This window comes from Mustela nivalis (genome assembly GCF_964662115.1).
Source record: "Mustela nivalis genome assembly, chromosome: 9".
Lineage (NCBI taxonomy): Eukaryota > Metazoa > Chordata > Mammalia > Carnivora > Mustelidae > Mustela > Mustela nivalis.
In genome coordinates, this window is record NC_139028.1 from 86988629 (window position 1) to 87007040 (window position 18412).

The 18412-nt window shown below is 35.5% G+C and overlaps 1 protein-coding gene and 1 pseudogene across 2 annotated transcripts in view; one reads left to right on the top strand and one right to left on the bottom strand.

Moving 5' to 3' along the window:
* The window catches only part of METTL15 (methyltransferase 15, mitochondrial 12S rRNA N4-cytidine), a 251900-nt gene that overhangs the window by 206929 nt on the left and 26559 nt on the right, over positions 1-18412 (top strand). The window lies entirely within an intron of this gene.
* LOC309841270 (large ribosomal subunit protein eL39 pseudogene) lies at positions 10885-11103 on the bottom strand (annotated as a pseudogene). The gene has a single exon. The product of its transcript is annotated as a large ribosomal subunit protein eL39 pseudogene (transcript).

Below are 18412 nucleotides of genomic sequence, written 5' to 3' on the forward strand. Positions count from 1 at the left end.
TTGACCATAGAATTGAGGGTCCATTTCTGGGGTCTCTATTCTGTTCCATTGATCTATGTGTCTGTTTTTGTGCCAATACCATGCTGTCTTGATGATCACAGCTTTGTAATATAGCTTGAAGTCAGGCGTTGTGATGCCCCCAACTTTGGTTTTCTTTTTCAACAATTCCTTGGTGATTCAGGATCTTTTCTGCTTCCATACAGATGTTAGTATTGTTTGTTCCAGCTCTGCAAAAAATGTTGATTGTATTTTGATAGGGATTGCATTGAAAGTGTAGATTGCTCTAGGCAGCATAGACAATTTCACACAGTTGGTGGAGCTTGTGACTCTTGATCTCGAGGGTGTGGGTTTGAGCCCCACACTTAAGGGAGAGATTACTTTAAAATAAAATCTTTAAAAAAAGAAATGGGTTACACAATCAAATCATGGAAGGTATGGATATGGCTAGGCTTCCAGAACAACACATCTGGAATGAGAATGTTCCCAGGAGTAACTCTCCAATTCCTATCTTTTAAGCTCTCCAATTCCTATCTTCTTAAGAGTACTCATTTCCACCATGTAAAAAAAGACTGAGTATAAATTCCAGAGAGACAATTAGAAGATGGGAATTAGAGAGCTACTCCTGGGAACATTCTCATTCCAGACCTCATTTTTTTTCTGGAAGCCCAGCTGTATCCCTGACCTTTCCATGATTTGACTGTGTAACCCATTTTTTTTTTTTTTAAGATTTTTATTTTAAAGTAATCTCTGCCCGTAGTTTGGGGCTCAAACCCACAACCTTGAGATCAAGAGTCACATGCCCTACCAACTGAGCCAGCTAGGCACCCCAATGTACAACTATTCTTGGACTTTATACCGTACTATATTCCTTCCTTCTTCCCTATCACTTTTCTTTTTTAAAATGAAATAACTTCTGGTTGACATTCTCTTATTTACAATTAAATCAATACAGGTTTGTAATAGATGACTTTTAAGAATTATTTCATCTAAATGTTTAATAATTCCTTAAAATATGTTCTTAGACTTTCCTTGTTTAGTAATTCACCGAAGTATGGTCTTCATGATCTTAATAAACATTTATGAATTACTTTACATACACAATTGTACCATACATATCTAGTTTTTAAGCAATAAAATAAGTTCCTCAAATTTATCAAAGTAGAGGTCACATGTCTTTGTCATTAGTCTTTCTAACCAGATTTGGAAACATCCATTTGAGAGGGTCTTTCTAATCCATGGAACTTTCATTTAAATAATGGCAAACATCTTGTGTTTCTTCACAGTGCTGAGATGGCATGGTAAATAATGAATATGTTCTCTTTTTGGATGTACACATATTCTTTGTGATTCTACTTTCTCTCTTTTTAATGGCACCATATCTACCTCTTTATCTATAAAATTATTTTCACACAGAAAACCATTTGATGATGAAGAAAACCATGTTTTAGAGCCAGCCAGATTGTTTTCCCATTTCTTGTTATGTATATACACATATATTTTTCATGGCGGGTAGGGATCATGGAGAAGGAAAAACAAAAACAAAAACAAAAACCTATAGTGAACGTTGAACCTATCTCGTTATTCTAGAATTTATCATTTTTCCTTTGAAGAAATTCAACATTTGTCTTACAACCAGAGAATAAACATCAGCTGCTAGAGAAAGCTATTGAATTTCAAAATCCCTTTGAAATGTCACATTAACCTGTTTTACTTTCAGTCAGTTCTTTAAAATATCAAACATTTCCTGATGACTCCCAGATCTAAGACTGCTTACATTTCTCTAACTTAAAAGTTTGTTTCCTTCACTTGCAAACCAACTGTGGTGAATGAATCAGCACTGTTTAGGCCTGGGAAAAGTGGATCACAGCTGTAATATGTGTGCAGTCTTTCTACAGGTAGTTTAATTTGTGAAATTTGAACAAGGTCAAATGCTGAATCTGGTTGATTTGGCTAAAACTACAGAGTTCTAGCCTTCTATTTAGCCCTCCATTAAATTTTAATCTTTACAGCTGTATTTGTTTCACAGCTCACCTTTTATTCTGAGATATGTAGAAGTCAGACAACAACCATTAACTTACTATTTTACTCAACATCCATTAAGCATCCACTTGCTAGGTGCTGGGGGTAAAATAGTAAAAGAAATTTTTGCCCCTTATTCTTGAAAAACCACATTATAAACTGAGAAACAGCTATATAATTTCTGAGAAGTTAGAGTATAATGGGTTCAATTCTGTAATTGAGCTTAAAATATCGATAACACAAAGGAATGAATAAGTAAATGAAATTCTCTTCTTTCAAGTAGAATTGGATTTATAACTTAACCATTTAGTGTGAGAGCTATAGGAAGTTTGTGCTGTATCATCAACAGCTTAGTGTCTTGGGACATAATCAACACCAAATACCTTTCCTTTTAATGCCGTCAGTAGTCTTCCTGTCTTACACCTATTGTTGGTTGTTCTTGTTCACTGAGCTCCATCCACTTTCATTTTCATGATATGATGTACATGTGTTCACATTATTAAGAAGGCTGATACTCATAGACGTGGATGGCTACCTTACAATAATTGTGAAATGTTCCACCCAAATGAGACATTTCATCCTAGAACTAGGATTCCATTTATTTATTTTCCTAATAAATAATAATTTTCTAGAATTAAGATTCCTTTTATATATTTTATTTATTTTAATTACTTGGAGTACAGTTGACATGCAATGTTACATTAGTTTCAGGTGTACAACATAGTGGATGATTCAACAACTCTATACTATACTATGCTTATCACAAGTGTAGCAGCCATCTGTCACATACAACACTATTACAATAGCATTAACTATATTCTCCATCTTGTACCTTTCATCTTCATTACTTATTCATTCCCTAATGGGAATCCTGTACATCCCACTCCCTTTCACCCATTTTGTTCATCCCTCACACCCTCTCCTCTGGCAACCACAAGTTTGTTCTCTGTATCAGTCTACTTCTGCTTCTTGTTTGTTCATTTGTCTTATTTTTTAGATTCAATATGTATATAAAATTATATGATATTTGTCTTCTCTGTCTGACTTATTTCACTTATAATACCCTGTATTTCCATCCACGTTATTGCAAATGACAAGACTCTCATTCCTTTTTAGAGAATTATATTCCATTATATATGTCCACAATGGACATTTTAGGGTGGAGCTATATTCCATTATATATCTTCACAGTGGACATTTAGGTTACTTCCTTATCTGGACTATTGTAAATAATGCTGTGGTAAATACAGGATGCATGTAATTTTTTGAATTAGTGTCTTTATTTTCTTTGGGTACATACCCAGTAACAGAATTACTACATCACATGGTATTTATGTTTTTAGTTTTTTGAGGAAACTCTGAACTTTTTCAGAGTGTCTGCACCAATTTACATTCCACCAATAGTGCACAAGGGCTCCTTTTTCTCTACATCCTTGCCAATACTGTTATTTCTTGTGTGTGTGGTGTGTGTGTTTATTCTAATCATTCTTCCAGTGATAAGTCATTGTGTTTTTGATTTGCACTTCCCTGATGATGAGTGATATTGAGCATCTTTTCATGTGCCTGGTAGCCGTCTGTATATTTTCTTTGGAAAAATATCTATTAAAATATTTAGGAATAAACTTAACCAAATGTGAAAGACTTTTACCTCTGCTTTGAAAATGATAAAACATTAAAGAAAGGAATTGAAGACATCAAAAATGGAAAGATATTCCATATTCATGAATTGAGAGCCAATATTGTTGAATGTCCATTGTACCCAAAGCAATCTACATATCCAGTGCTACCCCATCAAAATGCCAAAATTGTTATTCACAAATAATCCTAAAATTTTTATGGAATGCCAAAAGATTCTGCAATCTTAAGAAGGAATAACAAAGATGGAAGTGTCACAATCTTAGATTTCAAACTAAAGATCAAAGCTGTTGTAATCAAAACAGTAATGGTACTGGCACAAAAAATAGACACATAGATCGATGGAACAGAATAGAAAGCCCAGAAATAAACCCATGCTTATATGGTCAATTAATCTACAAGAAAGGAGGCAAGAATGTACAAAGCAAGAAAAACTGGACAGCTACATGCAAAAGAATAAAACTGGACCACTGTCTTATACATGGACCACTCTTTATACCATACATAAAAATAAACTCAAAACGTAGTGATCCAAAGGGGCACGTGCACCCGAATGTTTATAGCAGCAATGTCCACAATAGCCAAACTATGGAAAGAACCTAGATGTCCATCAACAGATGAATGGATCAAGAAGATGTGGTATATATACACAATGGAATACTATGCAGCCATCAAAAGAAATGAAATCTTGCCATTTGCGACAACATGGATGGAACTAGAGCGTATCATGCTTAGCGGAATAAGTCAAGCAGAGAAAGACAACTATCATATGATCTCCCTGATATGAGGAAGTGGTGATGCAACATGGGGGCTTAAGTGGGTAGGAGAAGAATCAATGAAATAAGATGGGATTGGGAGGGAGACAAACGATAAGTGACTCTTAATCTCACAAAACAAACTGAGGGTTGCTCGGGGGAGGGGGTTTGGGAGAAGAGGGTGGGATTATGGACATTGGGGAGGGTATGTGCTTTGGTGAGTGCTGTGAAGTGTGTAAACCTGGCGATTCACAGACCTGTACCCCTGGGGATAAAAATATATGTTTATAAAAAATAAAAAATTTAAAAAAGTAAAAAAAAATGGATTAAAGAACTAAACATGAGATCTGAAACCATGAAACTCCTAGAAGATAATACAGTAATCTCTCTCACACTGGCTTGAGCAACATTTTTCTAGATATATCTCCTCAGGCAAGGGAAACAAAAGCAAAAACAAATGGGTTACACCAAAATAAAAACCTTTTGCACAGTGAAGGAAACCACTAACAAAATGAAAAGGCAACCTACTGAATGGGAAAAGATACTTGCAAGTGATATATCTGATAAGAGATTAATATCCATTATCCACATATCCAAGATATGTGAAGAATTTATACAACTCAATGTGAAAACATAAACAAAAATAATTTGATTAAAAAATAGAATTCAGAGGGGCATCTTTGTGGCTCAGTTTGTTAAGCATCCAACTCTTCATTTTGGCTCAGGTGGTATGACTGAGCCCAAGTTGGGCTCTGTGCTCAACAGGAAGTCTGCTTGATATTTTCTTTTCTCTGCCCCTTCCCCTGCTTGTACACACACACACTCTCTCTCAAATAAATAAATCTTTTTTTTTTAAAGCAGATTTAGGGGGCACCTGAGTGGCTCAGTGGATTAAGCCTCTGCCTTTGGCTCAGGTCATGATCTCAGGGTCCTGGGATTGAGCCCTGGATCTGGCTCTCTGTTCAGCAGGGAGCCTGCTTTCCTCTCTCTCTTTCTCTGCCTGCCTCTCTGCCTACTTGTGATCTCTCTCTGACAAATAAATTTTAAAAAATCTTAAAAAAGAATAAATTTAGTATCCTTAATATTTTTGAACCTGTAGTCTCTGAGAATCTAATTAAAATTAGATCTTCTCTATAGAAGGCACACACAGACTAATTTTGTATAATATCAAGGGATTATAAAATCCTCTAATGTTTATCATGGGCTCCTGTTCAGTGACTCTACCACTGGAAAAACATGTCAGTTCAAGTTACATTTCCCAAATTTTACCCTGTGAAACATTTAAGGATAAAGGCTGACAATTTCTACCTTTAACTTCACCTGGTTCCTTCATTCCTGGATGGTTCAAGCTCCCTACATTGTTTTTGAGGATGCTAATTTGGGTATCAGCCAACTTGTTCAGTGTCCCAACAAAGCTAATCTGAGCCCCTGTAGCAGTTTTGTGCTAGGCACAAAGAACAGAAGAGAGGAAAATCATTCCTGAGGACATGAGTAAATCAAATATTCCAGACTAGTGCTGTCTAATGGAAATATAATCCACCAATTCAAGCCACATTGTAATTTCTAATTTTGAGAAATCACCTTGAGAAAAGTAGAACAAAACAGTTCAAATTAATTTTAATAGCATAATCTATTTAAACTAATATATCCAATATATTTCAACATGTAATCAATATTTAAAAATAAGATATTTTCTATTTCTTCTTTTGTACTAAGTCTTTGAAATCTGGTATGTATTTTACATTTAGATCATCTATCAATTTGGAATAGCTACATTTCAATAACACAGTACTACCAGTGACTAGTGGGTACCATATTGGAGAGCACAATATTAAGCCCAGAATAAATGCCAATCTTTATGTATGTCTGGCTTTGTTATAGCAGTGATTAATTCTTCACCTTTTAAAAAAAATCCTCTCCCCCAATATCATCTGGGAAGAAATGAATAAACAGTTTATTTTCTTCCTTTGTACTGCATCTCACATTGGAAAGAATGTCAGCCATACCCCCTAAAATCATAGAGTGTAGTGACCTGGCCAGGAAGAAGCTATGTCTTTTCATTCCTCTTCCCTAGAGGGCCAATGAATTTGGAATAGGTACAAAACAGCTTTAAAAATAAAATAACTAAAAGATCTTTGTAACCACATCCAAAATCAAACTCATTCATGCTAGCTTCCACTCTAAAATTTGCTTCAGGCTGACTAAAGCAGGGTTACCCTTCTGATCAGCATTAAAAGATGAGTATATGTTCTGGGTAAATCAATGCATTCCTGGCTAGGAAACAAATAACCACAGCATATATGAAGCCAGGAATGATGGTTATAGTGGAAGATATTTAAAGCACATGATTATTTTTATTAGTTTCAGAGATAGAATTTAGTGATTCATCAGTTACGTGTAACACCCAGTGCTCATGGCATCAAGTGCCCTCCTTAACGTCTATTACCTAATTTTCCCTTCCCCCCCACTTACCTCCTCCCCAGCAATCCTCAGTTTTTTTTTTTTTCCCCCTAGAGTTCACTCTTATGTTTTTTCCTAGAGTTCACTCTTATGGTTTGCCTCCCTCTCAATTTGCATCTTTTTTTAATTTTTCCTTCACTTCCCTTATGTTCATCTGTTTTATTTCTTAAATTCCACATATAAGTGAAATCACAGATTTTGTGTTTCTCTGACTGACTTATTTCACTTAGTATAAAACCCTCTGGTTCCATCCATGTCATTGCCAATAGCATGATTTCTTTCTTTTCTTTTCTTTTTTTTTTTAATGACTGAGTAATAGTCCATTGAGTATGTATACCATGTCTTCTTTATCCATTCATCTGTCAATAGATATCTGGACTCTTTCCATATTTTGGCTGTTGTAGACATTGTTGCTATAAACATTGGGGTGCAGGTGCCCATGTGAATCACTTTGTATCCCTTGGATAAGTATCTGGAAAATGATTATTTTTTTTTAAAAGAGGAGATGGGAATCTTTCTTCCCCAACCCCTTCACCACTCATAAAATATTGCTGTCTTATTCAGGTATTGCAGAATATTTAACTGAATAATCTTGAAGAACAGTTACCAAACTACAGCTTTTATGCAGCAACTATTTACAGACACTTCTCTAGTGTTATTCTTCAGTTAAGTTATTTCTTGTATGCATTCATTTTTGGAATAACAATTTTCATGCCATTGAATATAATTCCCAAAATTGTCCTAGTCACCGATTTTTTACCCAGTGAAATACTCTGTTATGTTTTTAAATGGCATCATTTGGAACAGACACATCATACTTTGAGGAAAGGGCACATTGTTAAATTTGTTAAAAGCTATAATAGACATCTTGAATCTTTTTCTTAGAGTTAAAAAAATCTCTGCTAGCAGTTAATAAATGTTAATAAGATTTTTTCAAAATACGGGCTATAATATTACAGTGTTAATTGTGTTACTCAGTGAAAAAAATGCTGTGAGTCATATTTTATAGTTGTTACTTATACAATTTGGAGAACTTTTCAGGCACTTGATAAAGAATGAGGGGACTCCAAACCTGATAAAATGAGTCTAGAAGACCATTTCCTTTCTTTAATAAGGTTTAGGAAATTTGCAATTAAGAATAGACTAAAGCAACTTGAAATTGGGTTATGAATTCATACTGCAAACTCAACAGAACCTCAAAATAAGTTGATTTCAAAATCCAGGATCTCTTTTGTTATTCCTTCTTACCAACTTTTCCTTGCAACATGAACTTAGTGTTTAAGGGGAAAAGTGTTTTTCTACTAAATGTAAATAAAATATACTTCCCTATTTTAGTATTGAAAGGTATATATAATACTAACCAGCTTCTATTCAGTGTAAAACAACTTGTGTTACCATCATGGATCCAAAAAAAAAAAAAAAATACAGACAAAAAGAAGGTTATGTGATATTTCAGTTAGCCTCCACAGATGGGCCAAATATGATAAACAGAAAACTCAACTACATTAAGAAGCCAGGGCAAGTTGGTAGGCTCTCCAGGATTAGGTGTCCATGTTTATTAACAGCAGATTGCTTAGTATGCTCATAGCTCATGGCTCAGAAAGTCCTGATTCCTTCATAACTAAAAGAAAATAGATAATTTAAAAAGAACAAAAGTGAAATACTTAATTATTGAAGTTTTTCACACTCCTCCCAATTAAATCATTTCCATTGTCCAAAACTGAAATATGGTACACATGAGAATATATCTTGTTTTCTGCTACTACAGAGAACATAATTGACTAAGAATCCAAGCTTAAGCATCAAGAAATTTCTTGAGCCAAAGGTTTTTACTGAAACTTCCATGCAAACTTCCTTACCTCTCCTTCACTCAGGTCAGATGTACATCACAGCCTGATGGCTCTCCCAGACTTCTTCACTTCCTTTCAATTTCCATTCATGCAGGCATTACTCTTAAAAACTTGCACATTTAATTCTGTCTTTGCATCTGTTTTCAGAGACCTTGGACTAATACATCAATTCAGATACCTTTTTTCAGTTTCTCAAACTACTGTTCAGATGCCTTTTTTCAGTTCCTCAAACTATGTGTCCATAATACTGTGCAAAAGAAGGCACAGTATCATTTGGCCCTTATCATTTGGCCCCACCTCATCATCCTGGCTGCTTCTATCATCTCTGTGCTCCAGGTACACCCAGCTCTCTACAAGTACCTGAGAATCTACACCTTTGAAAATACTATCTCCTTGCCTAAAATGACTTCCTCTCTAGTTTATATGACAGTGTTTACAAGCCTACATGTAAGTCATCTCCTTTGGCAAGCTTTCCCTGACATCTATAAGAAGAATTTAGAGCGTGTCTTCCTCTTGCATCCATACTTCACTTGGCTTTCATGATCTTGGCACTTTTGAAGATAGGCCAGATATTTTTTAGAGTGTCTTGAAGTTTGGATTCATCCAATGTTTCTTCATTATTGGATATATAACCATTATTACACCTGTTATATATTTTTTGGCCAGACTGTCACACTATACTTTTCTCTTTATATCTAATCAGTTGCACATGATGACTATTTGTCCCATTACTAGTGTTGTTCATTTTGACTACTTTATCAAGATGGTGTCTATCTGGTTTCTCTACTTTTTGTTCCATCTCTAAATAACAATGTACTCTGATATTATGTAAAAAATTCGTTACTTTCCTCACTTTCACCTACTAGCTAGTATTCATTGAAATTTCTTGCCTGGGTTAATTATTACTACCCTTATTACCAAATGGTGATTTTCTAAAACCATTATTCCTTCTACATTTAATTGGAGGCTTTCCACTATATGAAGAAACTTTCTCTTCCTTCCAACTATTTAGTCATTCATTTATTTATATCAGTGGGGTACCTACTAATTCAATAAGTTAGAGATTGTTCTTACCATTTATTTAAAAGTTACTGTTATCCTTTATTTAGCCAGCTAGAGGCCCCTCAGATTTACTTCTGTGTTCTTTTGACATGTCCTCATCCTTTTTTGAGCACTTCTTTCCTCTCTGTTACAAAAGATGATCCAGGTTCATCATGTTTTTTATAAGCCCCAACCCTCGATTCAGTCATTTTTTTCAAGGAGCTCTGATTCATTTAGCATTTGACACCAAGATATAAGCACTAGGTATTCATTATTAGTAGGATGCTCCTGATCTCAGGCTCTTTCAGCGGATAGCTAAGGAACTACACACACATTTACATCTATACTTACTTCTTTATCTATAATGGAAACTATTATCTCACTCTGGTACATCCAATTCTAATCCAATGCCAGGTGGGTTTATAAAAGCTTTATATTTTACCATATTTGTAACTCTTTCCAGTAATGAGAAACCTGAATCTTATTGTTCTTGATATATTTATTTATTTGATCAATCTCTTGGGATGTAGCCAATCTTCTGATATTGTTGTGCCACCACCCTCTTTGTGAATACGCCTGCCCTGTGCTAAGCTTGGCCTCCTTGCACAGGCCTGCAATCTACCTTGACAGGTGTAACTCATGGCTATGGAAAAACAGAATGAAAAATGCTAATTTTTTTTTTAAAGAAATGAAAGAAACAAAGGGAAAGGGGAAAGGGAGAGAGATAGCTGCTAACATTGTTTATAATTTTTTAAATATTTAAAAAGAGAGCAGCTTTAGGCTCAGAACCTTCTGTAAAGAATAGTATCTATCTAGAAATAACACTATTTTGTTTTGTTTTAATTGTCAATGTATTTTAGTTACCTGATCTATTTCTTTTCTTTAAAAACTTTTTTTAAATACTTTTTTTTTTTTTTTAACAGCTGAAAGGTCTCACATTTATTACCAAAACAAACTACTGGTGCAGAAAAATAGTAACAGAAAAATCATTTCCCTGGTAAAAAGTATCTATTGGCCAGGTCAAAAGGTGTTTACAGGGTGATGGAATAGAATACATGATCTTCAAGGAGCTTAATTAAATATGTGATGCCAATTAGGTGTGTCATCTCATGATGTGGGACACCTTAGAGACCCAGCTTGGTTCTCCTCCAATGCCTCCTCTGGAAGCTGTACCTGATTTTATTACCAGTTTTCATCCGAATCCACTGGGGAATGGGATGATTCTGCTTTTGTTTCTTGGCCAGGAATCGCTTGGTCCTGAAAGTCTTGTGAGAAGACACAGTCAGAAACAGGAAGCAGCACACAACAGGATGGTGGGGAAAAAGAGAAAACTTTAAATACATTTTTAATTGAGGAAAATGTCACATACTTTAATCAGCACAGTCCTTGAGCCTATAATTCAATGAGTTTTAAGAAATATATATACCACATTGAGACATAGAATGTTTTCATCTCCCTAGAAGATCCCAGTCAAATGATGGTACTTTAAGCACAGTGGTTTGTTTCATGGACAGCTTGCAGAGTTGTTTCCTTTTTTTTTTTATTTTTAGATTTTATTTATTTATTTGACAGAGATCACAAGCAAGGAGAGAGGCAGGCAGAAAGAGAGGGGGGGGGGAGGAAGCAGCTCCCCCATGAGCAAGACAGCCTGATGTGGGGGTCGATCTCAGGACCCTGGGACTCGATCCCAGGACCGCAGGATCCTGACCCGAGCCAAAGGCAGAGGCTTTAACCCACTGAGTCACCCAGGAGTCCCTGTTTTCTTGTCCTTAGAAATGTTTCTTTGCTACAATGGGGACAACCATCAATGTTAGTCAGGCTAATGGAAACAAGTTCCAGCCTTTCCTCTCTGCTCCCTTCATATGTACTCATTTTTCAAGCATTTATTATATCCCTACTGTGTTCTCCAGAATTATAGATAAATAAGAAACAACGCCTACATCAAAAATAGAGATGATCACCATAACTTTATTCCTAGAATTATTTTTAAATATGACCACAAATTTTTGTTTCTAATTTAAGGATGATGGTCAAAATTTAGAAATCTATTCATTTGCAAGAGGAAAATTGCAGAGACACTTGAAAGAAATAAAAAAAAAAAGGAAGAGCAAAGAGGGTAGAATTCCTATTTAACATTTTGCATGTGTTTAATAAAAAGAATTTTATTATAGAATTACATCTGGCATTAACAAAAGGGCCACCCATAGTCTACAAGATATTAAGATATTAAACACTGAATCAACCCAACTGTGCTCGAACAATTGCCCTGCTCATGGTAAAATCCAACTAGAAGAAAATTACTTGGTTTGAAGGTTTTTGGATTAGAGCCTTTCTTTCTAAATGGTAATCGCTCCTTTTTTTCTCTACTTGTTTTTGCCCTTATATCTTTTTATTATTCACATCCAACCCAAATTGGGGAATTCCTTTTTTATTTTAGTTAGCACATTGTTAAAAGCCACAAACATAGAACACAAAGTGATGCTGTCAACATCAATAGGTATTCATTCACTGACTGGGCACTGTCCCCAAGGAGTTTATGCTCTATTTAGGGGAATAAATAACAATTAAATTTCTTAACTTAAGTTTTGAGAGGTAAGAATTATAAACCTACTCATAAACATTCCCTACTTAAAGATTATAGTATGACATTAGGTCATTGGTTACCAAGCAGTATTTATTTATGAAGATCACTCACTCTCAGATATGCTACCTGAATTCGAGAAATTTAGCCACTCTGGAAAATGGAATGAGCTCCATTAATTTCTCCTTACAGAGAGTGGGGCAGTAGAAGGAGAATCTGTTTTACTTGTTAAACTTAATGGAATGTGAAGCAGATTACTTAAAGCCATGAATTCAGAAGCAATCATTCATCAACACAAATAAATAAGCAAAATGAACATCTGAAAAGTTCTTCCTAGCTCTTCTCTATAATAGTATCTGCCTCACTAACAAGTCAATGAGATCATGGGTGTATGTGAAAGAGTTTCATATCCATGGCCTACTGTCCAAGTGTAAGGGAGTAAAGAGTCTTCATCAGTATAACAATGTGTGTCCCTGCATTTGAGTATCATTAAGTATAAACTTAAGACAGGTTAATGTAACAGAACAATATTCCAGTCATATAATGTTTGTATTAGGCATGACAGGAAATGTACAACTGAAGTTGTCATGATAGGCAGGACTGAGAGATCTTAAATAAAGATAGCTAATGGTTAGAAAAGCTCTTAAGCCAAAGCTCAAGAGAGCCTGTTTTATAAGCTCTGCTGGAAGACTCATTTCATCTGGATCCATGAAGCAAGTCACTTATTTTCCCTGCTTTGATTTCCCTCAAAAAGATTTCATGGTTATAAGAATGAAACAGGCTCTGTAGATGAAAATTATGAGTATATAAGGTATAGATAATATAATTATTTGTGATGTAATTTAATATTATCTACATTAAGTCTACTTCCTTTCTCTGGAAATTAAGCTTTAGAGTCTGAACTCTTAGAGGTGTCCCAAGACCTAGCCTACACCTCTTCACAACACAGATGAAAAAATGCTGTGCAGATTGCAGGCCTGTGCAAGGAGGCTAAGCTTAGCACAGAGCAGAATTGGTTGAGAAGTCTTTGCTTATCCCTGAACCTGTTTTCAGTTAACAACTTTGGATGAAAGTAGCCATGTAGTTTCACCATTCATTCACTGGGAGAAGATATTTGCAAGTGACATTCAGATAAAGGATTCATATCCAGGATCTACGAAGAAGTTCTCAAACTCAACACTCAAAAAACAAATAACACGGTCAAAAAATAGGAAGAAGACATGAACAGATACTTCTCCAAAGAAGACATACAAATGGCTAACAGACACATGAAAAAATACTCAACATCATTAGCCATCAGGGAAATACAAATCAAAACCACAATGAGATGCATAAACAATGAATCCTGGAACACTGAAAAAATAAAGTTAAAAAAAAAAAAACCACAATGAGACACCACCTTAAATGGCAAAAATTAACAAGACAGGAAATAAGTGTTGGTGAGGATGTGGAGAAAGGGGAACTCTCTTACACTGTTGGTTCGAATGCAAGCTGGTATAGCCACTCTGGAAAAGAGTATGGAGGTTCCTCAAGATGTTAAACATAGAGCTACCCTATAACCCAATAATTACACTCCCAGGTATTTACCCCAAAGATACAGATGTAGTGAAAAAAGGGGCACATGCACCCCAATGTTCATAGCAGCAATGTCCACAACAGCCAAACTGCCCTTTAACAAATGAATGGATAAAGAAGATGTACATATACACAGTGGAATATTACTCAGCCATCAGAAAGGTTGAATACCCACCATTTGTATCATCATGGATGGAACTGGAGGGGATTATGCTAAGTGAAGTAAGTCAAGCAGAGAAAGACAATTATCATATGATTTAATTCATATGTGGAACATAAGGTATAACTCAGAGGACTTTGGGGGAAGGGAGAGAAAACTGAATGGGAAGAAATCAGAGAGGGAGAAAAACCACGAGAGATGATGGACCTTAGGAAACAAACTGAGGTTACCGAAAGGAGGGGGGTGGAGGGATGGGGTAACAAGGTGGTGGGTATTAAGGAGGGCATGTGTTGTGATGTGCACTGGGTGTTATATGAAACTAATGAATCACTGAACACTACATCAAAAACTAATGGTTTTGGCTTAATTAGCACAATTAAAATAAATAAATGCATAAAAAATTAGGGATTACAAAGGAAGCCAATTGTATGGAAATACAGTTATCAAAATATTTAAAACAGAGATTTGTGATGTAGCAATGTATGTGGTTCTTTATTCATGCATGAAATAACCAGATGTAACTGTAAATGTAATAAAAACAATATTGAAGTTGTAAAAAAAATGAAGATGGTTCTCTTGAAAGATTTTGTGAAAATTCTTATAATAGATTTTGGAATTTTCTGGACCCTATCAATCCAAAGGCCTGAAAATAAAATAAAATTCTGTTTGAAGAATTTCATTTGTGCAGCATTTTGGAACTATTTTGTAGTTTAATAGTAGCCACCATTCAGTTGGTTAAATTCCCTGAGCCTTGGTTTCTTCATTGCTAGAAAAAAACATTAATTTTTAACATATTTTTTAAAAGATTTTATTTATTTATTTGAGAGAGAAATAGAGAGAGCATGAGAGGCAAGAATATCAGAGGGAGAAGCAGACTCCCCATCGAGCTGGGAGCCTGATATAGGACTCGATCCCAAGACTCCGGGACTGTGACCTCAGCCGAAGGCAGTTGCTTAACCAACTGAGCCACCCAGGCGCCCAATCCTTAACATATTTATGCGAGGATCAAATGAAAAAATATATAACATGGCCTCCAGCTTCCATCCTCACCATGACTGAGATTTTCCCTACCTTGAAAAATTTATCTCATATCATCTTTTTCTTTCACTCACTATCCTCCTGGCATACTAGCTGCCTTTCTCTTCTCCAAAACACCAAGCTCTTTCCCAACTTTGGGCCTTTGCATGTATTCTTTTCTGTATTTGTAGTTTTACACTTCTGGCTCTTTGATCTTGGCAGAGCAAATTAACCTAACTGAGCTTCAGTTTCCTTCTCAATAAATGGAGAATATATAATCAAATAGAACATTTCTGAGAATTCCATGAGATTGTGTGTGTGTGTCCTTCTCCATCTTTTTTCTATCCCACCTAGTTTATATATAAAAAAAAGTTTCTCTCTGGTTACCAGGAGAAACAACATTGGATGATAGTCAGAAATTTAGGCTCTCAAGCCACGAAGCCTTGGATTCACATCTCAGGATTTCCTGTCTTAGCTATACAGACTTGAGCAAATTATGTAAACTCTTAGAATCTTAATGTTTATTCTGTCAAATAATCACAGTAATAATCTATTTCATAAGAGGGTTGTGAGGATTACATTAATTTATGTGTCTGATTTATGTTAAGTACTCAATAAATATCAAACAGCTCAATTACCAGCCTTTACATTTACTAACTAGATGATAACTAGAGAGGATGTACCAAACCACAAATTAGGAATAAGTCGCTTAATCATCTGACCTAGTGCAAAGAAATCTTCATTTTATTACACATTGCCTTTGGGTTTGGTACATCCTCTCTCCAAGGCAATGGTCACTTTTTATAGTGATTCAAAGGAAATCAACCAGTGAAAAGAGAGAAGTAATATACACATGTCTGGTATAATAGGCAGAATTTTGGCTCTGTGACCTTCTCTCTCTGGTGGTATACCCATGAATATGTTATGTTACATTGCAAAAGGGACTTCACAGATGTAATTAAGGTTACTAATCAGTGAATTTTAAGATAGGGATATTACATCATCCCTTTAAAGTAGAAGGGGAAATCTGAGATATTCAAAACACAAGTAAGACGCTATATGCTGTTGTTAGCTTGTAGATAAAAGGGACCATATGTTGAGCATCAGCCTACTTGGAATAACCACATGGAACTGAATTCTGTCAATAGCCAGGGAGCTTGGAAGTGGATCTTGGGCCTGAAAACTGATTTTTAGCCTTGTGAGACCCTAAGCAGAGAATGCAGTCACATCATGCTATACTTCCTCCTGAAACTGCAAGATAATGAAATGTGTTGTTTTTAAGCCATTAAGTTTGTGGTAATGTTACTAGAATCAGTAAAAAGCAATACTCCAGGCTTACAACTTTGCCTGAAGCATGAAGTATAACAATGAAAAATTAATCAAGGAAGAAATGCCTCATGCTAAAGTTGGTATTTGGAACTGAGAAGCAAAACTTTGGATCTGAGGTAGAAAATGCAACACTTCCACCTAGAATTTCGGAGATCCAGATTTGAGACTTCAGGTTAATCTTTGCTACTGTCTCCTCTGGATTTCTTCAGTCCATTATGTGGTTTCATTGTAGTACTTTTTGATGTCTTGCAATTACCTATGTATGTGACCATCTCTGCAATGTATTAATGTCTTTAAGAGAAGAAACTATGTGATTTACTTTTGTTTCTCCCAAACCTAGCACTGAGTTTAACATTGTGGAGATGCTTGAGATGTGTTTGTTAAATGAAATAATGAGTGAATGTGTAAGAGAATTAATCAACAATTGACAAAGACCCAAATGGTAAAAATATTTGTTGGGATCACGTCATGAATTTTAGTTTTAAACTTACATGTATAAGAAATTCTTATTTACTCTTTTCTGCTTTGAAATTCATTTAAAAAGAAATAAACAAACAAACAAAAACTGTATACAGCACGCTCTTTGAAAAACTGATTTAATTAAAAGAACAACTCTGGGGTGGGATTATGGACATTGGGGAGGGTATGTGCTTTGGTGAGTGCTGTGAAGTGTGTAAACCTGGTGATTCACAGACCTGTACCCCTGGGGATAAAAATATATGTTTATAAAAAATAAAAAATTATATAAAAAAATAAAAAAATTAAAAATTAAAAATTAAAAATTAAAAAAAAAAGAAAAAGAAAAAAAACCCAGATTTTTGACACTGGGAAAATTTAGTTTTTTTCAAAACAAAACAAAAAAAACTGTTGAATATACAGAATCAGTTGCTCTCCTAACTGAAGCAACTTTAATTATATGAGTGACATATAGGTATAAACATCCAAGCCTTATTAATATCAGTTCCCTTGGGTAATATCTGAGAATTTAATTTTTTTGACCTTTGTGCCTGTCTTCCTTTTACCGGCTTGGTCCTTTGACTCTGGAGATGTTCTTAAAAGACATAGAAAAGGGGCGCCTGGATGGTTCAGTGGGTAAAGCCTCTGCCTTCAGCTCAGGTCATGATCCCAGTGTCCTGGGATCGAGCCCCACATTGGGCTCTCTGCTCAGCGGGGAGCCTGCTTCCTTCTCTCTCTCTGCCTGCCTCTCTGCCTACTTGTGATCTCTGTCTGTCAAATAAATAAATCTTAAAAAAAAAAAAAAGACATAGAATAAAGGCTCACCTCTCAGGAGAAAGAGGGAGGGAAGGATGATTGGAGCCAAGGAGCTGAAAGAGACACTATGAGAGTGTTTTGCCTCTAAGGGAAAATCTAAGCCACATCATTAAACTTCTTTAAGATTTCCAGGGATATAGTCACAGTAATGTCTTTTTGTAGCCCATCTGCAGGTGTCCAGAAGTTCATTCTTTCACTTTCTATTTCTCTTCCCTTAGAACTGCTTCCCCAAGGTCATAAAGACGAGATGGACTCACCAGCCATGTTTCCACTGTATGATTCTACCACTTTGCCCATCATCCCACTTCACTCCTCAGCCATGGCAAACTGGAACTGAGCCAAAAACACAGTGAACAAAGTAGAGTCTCTATCCTCATCTTTCTCATTGGAATTGGTATTTGGGACTGAGAATCAGGTTGTAGTTTGTATTGCAACCAAACAATATAAACTCAGGAGATGTTAGATAGCCACTTTCCCTAGGGGGACAAGAGAAATGGAGAAAGCCAATCTGTAGAGAAATGGAATTAATCAACTACAGAGAGAAACTCAGGCATTATATGAAGGAGGTACTCTGCCTGAGATACAGAAGGCTTTCCAGAATCTGTGAGACCTTTCAAAATCTTTAACACATCTCTTTATCCTTAAAATATATCCACCCCACATTTGTTTTCATATATCGACTAGATTTGGTGTCTGTTGCCTCTTAATGAGAGGTTCT